The sequence below is a fragment of the Rhinopithecus roxellana genome, chromosome 8 (genome assembly GCF_007565055.1).
Source record: "Rhinopithecus roxellana isolate Shanxi Qingling chromosome 8, ASM756505v1, whole genome shotgun sequence".
NCBI classification, from domain to species: Eukaryota; Metazoa; Chordata; class Mammalia; order Primates; family Cercopithecidae; genus Rhinopithecus; species Rhinopithecus roxellana.
The window spans coordinates 650,752-656,841 of record NC_044556.1 but is presented as its reverse complement, the minus strand read 5'-3'; positions in this window follow the sequence as shown (position 1 = coordinate 656,841).

Here is a 6,090-nt window from a genome sequence, read left to right as displayed (position 1 = left end):
TTAGCTGGGTGTGGTAATGGGTGCCTATAATCCCAGCTACTCGGGAGGCTGAGGCAGGAGAATCACTTGAACCTGGGAGGTGGAGGCTGCAGTGAGCTGAGATCACGCCACTGCACTCCAGCCTGGGTGACAGAGACTCCATCTCTAAGTAAGTAAGTAAATAAATAAATACATAAATAATCGAAAATGTACAGTTATAATAAAAGTATACAATTAAAGCATTTCCTTTAGACTAATCCAAACTTTAACTGACACTGGGCTGGTACAGACGGTCGGCACAGGGAATGAGAATGAATAAAGTCAACCCCTCCAGGAAGGGGCCCGCCATGACTTGAGCGCAGTTCCCACTTTGTGTGTCTGTTTCTCCCTCCTCCCTCCCCGCTTGGGTTGTAATCTCATCTCGGGATGCTGTTTTAGTCATGCTTATGGCCTCAGCACTTAACACTTCACTGTGTTCAATGGTTATTCAACGGACCTGTTCCAACTTTTGGGGAGTTTCCTAATGCCATGAAGTACGGCTGGAACACAGCATGAGGTTAGAACCAGATTGTAAGGGATATCAAACGCTAAGAGGAAGATTTCGGACTTTATCCGGCCCAGAGACCACGGATGGTTACCAAAGGAAGTGTGTTTTTTTGTTCTGTTTTGTTTTGTTTTTTGAGACAGGGTTTCACTCTTGTCACCCAGGCTGGAGGGTAGTGGCACAATCATGGCTCACTGCAACCTCGACCTCCTGGGCTCAAGCAATCCTCCCACCTCCGCCTCCCGAGTATCTGGGACTACAGACGTGTGCCCAGCTAATTTTTGTATTTTTAATAGAGACAGGGTTTCGCCATGTTGCCCAGGCTGGTCTCAAATGCCTGACCTCAAGTAACCTGGTTGCCTCAGCCTCCCAAAGTGCTGGGATTACAGGCATGAGCCATCATGCCCGGCCTAAAGTAAGTGTTTTAGAATAAGCACACTGCAGGGTGGAATCTGGATTAGAGAAAATGGTCAGGGAGACCAGTGGAGAAATGTAATGATTCCACTGTGGCAATGGAAATGGAAGAATGCAATTCAAGAGCCATTTTATTTTTTATTTTTGAGACAGAGTCTTGCTCTGTCGCCCAGGCTGGAGCACAGTGGCGCAATCTCGGCTCACTGCAATCTCTGCCTCCTGGATTCAAGCCATTCTCCTGCCTTCAGCCTCCCAAGTAGCTGCAATTACAGGTGCCCACCATGCCCGGCTAATTTTTTTAATTTTTAGTAGAAACGGGGTTTCACCATGTTAGCCAGGCTGGTCTCAAACTTCTTTTTTTTTTTTTTTTTTTTTTGAGACGGAGTCTCGCTCTGTTGCCCAGGCTGGAGTGCAGTGGCGCAATCTCGGCTCACTGCAAGCTCCATCTCCCGGGTTCCCGCCATTCTCCTGCCTCAGCCTCCCGAGTAGCTGGGACTACAGGCGCCCGCCACCACGCCCGGCTAGTTTTTTGTATTTTTAGTAGAGACGGGGTTTCACCGTGTTAGCCAGGATGGTCTCGATCTCCTGACCTCGTGATCCGCCCGTCTCGGCCTCCCAAAGTGCTGGGATTACAGGCTTGAGCCACCGCGCCCGGCCTGGTCTCAAACTTCTAACCTCAGGTGATCCGCCCATCTTGGCCTCCCAAGTACTGGGATTACAGGCGTGAGCCACCACACCCGGCCCTCAAGAGCTATTTAGAACCTCCTTAAAAACCAGAATGTGACAGATAAGAGATGAAAGGCAGCTGTCAAAGATGGCTTAAGTTTCACTCCCAAGGAAAATCAGGACAAGCCAGTCTGGGTATTAGCTGATGAGTTCAGTTGTGAACATGCTGAGCTAGGAGTATCTCACAAATGAAAAGGGAGACGTCCAGAACGCAGGTGGACGTGAAGAGACGGCTGGGCTAAGGATGAAAAACTGAGACTGGTCAGAATGGAGACATTAGGAGCCCCTCGAAAGTGAGAACAGAGACAGAACGAGGAACACAAACGCTAAGAGACAAGCAGAACCCCCCCGCAAAAAGACTGTAATGGGGTCTGAGAAAAAAAAAAACAACCAAAGAAGGGGAGGCAGAGGCAGAGGTGGCAGGGAGAAGAAATCAGCAAATAAAATAGGGACAGGGCCAGGCACAGTGGCTCATGCCTGTGATCCCAGCACTTTGGGGGGATCACTTGAGGTCAGGAGTTGGAGACCAGCCTGGCCAACACAGTGAATCCCCGTCTCTACTAAAATTACAAAAATTAGCCAGGCAGTTGGTGGCACGCACCTGTAGCCCCAGCTACTTGGGCGGCTAAGGCATGAGAATTGCTTGAACTCAGGAGGCGGAGGTTGCGGTGAGCCGAGATCACATCACTGCACTCCAGCCTGAGTGACAGAGTAAGACTCCATCTCAAAAAAAAAAAAAAAAAGGCCAGGTGCAGTGGCTCATGCCTGTAATCCTAACACTTTGGGAGGCTGAGGCAGGTGGATCACTTGAAGTCAGGAGTTCGAGACCAGCCTGGCCAACATGGTGAAACCATGTCTCTACTAAAACTACAAAAATTAGCCAGAGGTGGTGACGGGCACCTGTAATCCCAGCTACTTAGGAGGCTGAGACAGGAGAATTGCTTGAACCCGGGAGGCAGAGGTTGCAGTGAGCCAAGATTGCGCCACTGCACTCCAGCCTGGGCAACAAGAGTGAAACTCCGTCTCAAAAAAAAAAAAAAAAAAAAAAAAATGGTATAGGGCCATCCGTGGTGGCTCATACCTGTGATCCCAGCTTTTTGGGAAGTGGAGGCTGGAGGATCACTTGAGCCCAGGAGTTTGAGACCAGCCTGAGCAACATAGGGAGATCCCATTTCTACAAAAAATTAAAAAATTAGCCAGCCATGGTAGCATGCAGATGTAGTCCCTGCTACTTGGGAGGCTGAGGTGGGAGGATGGCTTGAGCCCAGGAATTCCAGACCAGCCTGGGTAACATAGCAAGACCCCATCTCTACAAAAAATAAACAAAAATTAGCCATGCGTGGTGGTGCATGCCAGTGGTTCCAGCTACTCTGGAGGCTGAGGTGGGAGAATGACTTGAGCCTGGGAGGCGGAGGTTGCAGTGATTGAAATCACACCATCACTCTCCAGCCTGGGCCACAGAACAAGACCTGTCTCAAAAATAAGTAAATAAAATGAGGATAATACCAAGAAAAAAGAATATTCAGAGGTGGTCAAGAATATTAAATACCACAGAGGCTGAGGCCTGTGGCTTTTCTTTTTTTTTTCTTTTTTTTTTTTTTTTTGAGGCGGAGTCTCTCTCTGTCGCCCAGGCTGGAGTGCAGTGGCGCGATCTCGGCTCACTGCAAGCTCCGCCTCCCGGGTTCACGCCATTCTCCTGCCTCAGCCTCCTGAGTAGCTGGGACTACAGGCGCCCGCCACCGCGCCTGGCTAATTTTTTGTATTTTTGGTAGAGACGGGGTTTCACCATGGTCTCAATCTCCTGACCTTGTGATCCGCCCGCCTTGGCCTCCCAAAGTGCTGGGATTACAGGTTTTTCTTAACCAGAGCTGGATTAGCAGAAAAATGAGCTGAAGTGGAAGGGAGGAGGAAAGGCTGGGCCCTCCTTCCACAGATCCTTAAGTGAGCCTCAAGGCCCTGGAGGCCCCAGAGTGACCTAAAACAGACTGGACCATCTCTAAGAAGCAGGGAGCCCTAGTGATCAAACTGCAGCCTGGGAAGCTTGGCACTCTGAGTTCAGATACCAAATTCCCACTTTTGAGCAGGGAGGGAGAAAAAGTCACTTAACCTCCTCTGGCTTCAGTTTTCTGACCATCAAACAGGAAAAAAACAATAACATCATTTTGCTGGGCTGGTACTGGGATTAAAATTTTAAGAGTCAGGGGCTGGGCATGGGGGCTCACGCCTGTAATCCCAATACTTTGGGAGGTGAAGGCAGGCAGATCACGAGGTCAGGAGTTCGAGACCGGCCTGGCCAACACAGTGAAACCCCATCTCTATACTAAAAATACAAAAAAATACACCACGCCAGGCGCGGTGGCGGGTGCCTGGAATCCAAGCTACTTGGAAGGTTGAGGCAGGAGAATCGCCTGAACCCGGGAGGCAGAGGTTGCAGTGAGCCGAGATCGCACCATTGCACTCCAGCCCTGGCGATCGTGGGAGACTCCATCTCAAAAAAAAAAAAAAATGTCAGGGTCTTGCTCCGTCGCCCAGGCTGGAGTGCAATGGTGCAATCACAGCTCACTGCTGCCTTGACCTCCTAGGCTCAAGGGATCCTCCCACCTTAGCCTCCTGAGTAGCTGGGACTACAAGCAGATACCACCATACCAGGATAATTTTTTAAAAAATTTTTTTGTTTTTTTGAGACGGAGCCTTGCTCTGTCACCCAGACTGGAATGCAGTGACGCAATCACGGTTCACTGCAACCTCCGCCTCCCGGATTCAAGTAATTCTCCAATTCTCGCGCCTCAGCCACTGGAGTAGCTGGGACTACAGGTGCGCACGACCACACCCACCTAGTTTCTGAATTTTTAGTAGAGACAGTGTTTCACCATGTTGGCCAGGCTGGTGTCGAACTCCTGACCTCAAGTGATCTGCCCACCTTGGCCTCCCAAAGTGCTGGGATTACAGGCGTGAACCACCTCGACTGGCCAAAAATTTTTTTTTGTTTTTTTTTTTTTTGCAGAGATGGGGGTCTTGCTATGTTCAGCCCAGGCTGTTCTCCACCTCATGGCCTCCAGTGAACCTCCACCTCAGCCTCCCAAAGTGCTGGGATTACCAGCGTGCACCATCACGCCCAGCTAATTTTATTTGTTGTAGAGATGGGGGTCTCCCTATATTGTCCAGGCTGGTCTCGACCTCCTGAGCTCAAACAATCCTCCTGCCTCAGCCTCCCAAAGTGCTGGGATTACAGGCCTGAGCAACCACACCCAGCTGCAAGCCCGATTTTCCTAATGTATCTCTCCTCTTTTTCTTTTCTTTTTATTTTTTATTTTTTTGAGACGGAGTCTCGTTCCGTCGCCCAGGCTGGAGTGCAGTGGCGCGATCTCAGCTCACTGAAAGCTCCGCCTCCCGGGTTCACACCATTCTCCTACCTCAGCCTCCCGAGTAGCTGGGACTACAGGCGTCTGCCACTACACCCGGCTACTTTTTTGTATTTTTAGTAGAGACGGGATTTCACCGCGTTAGCCAGGATGGTCTCTATCTCCTGACCTGGTGATCCGACCGCCTCGGGCTCCCAAAGTGCTGAGATTACAGGCGTGAGCCACCGCGCCCGGCCTTTTTCTTTGTTTGAGAGGCTTTTCGCTCTGTCGTCCATGCTGGAGTGCAGTGGGACGATCACGGCTTACTGCAGCCTCAAACTCCTGGCCTCCCAAACCACTGGGATCACAGATGGCAGCCACAGCCCCGGCCTGTTTTTTAGTGTTAAGAGTCCTGGCCCCTAGATAGGACCAAGCATCCTCACTGTTCTAATCCCCCCCACCCCCTCACCCCGGGCTGGCCCGGACAACTCCTAAGGCGGCCGAAGGCGGACCCTGAGGAGGCCGGTGCGCGCTTAGGGGCACAGCTTGTGGCGGTGAAGCCGCTCAGGTGGCGGAGGCCTTGGGTATCTGTAAGCAGGTCGCTAGGCCGCAGACCTCGGAACTCGTCTTGGGTCACTTTTATTTATTTATTTATTTTTGAGATGGAGTCTTGCTCTGTCGTCCAGGCTTGAGTGCAAAGGCGCGATCTCGGCTCACTGCAACCTCCGCCTCCCAGATTCAAGCAATTCTCTGCCTCAGCCTCCCAAGTAGCTGGGATTACAGGCGCCCGCCACCACGCCCGGCTAATTTTTGTATTTTTAGTAGAAATGGGGTTTCACCATCTTGGCCAGGCTGGTCTTGAACTCCTGACCTCGTGATCCACGCGCCTCGGCCTCCCAAAGTTCTGGGATTTCTGGCGTGAGCCACCGCGCCCGGCCCGGGTCACTTTTCGAGTATACAGCGTCTCCTCTCTCCTTCCTCCCTCGGCCCCCGCTGCCCCGACTCGCAGGCCGCAGACCAGGTTGAGAACGCTACCATGGTTTCCCGCGCTCGCCTCGGGGCCTATTGCGCCTGCGCGAGTTGTGC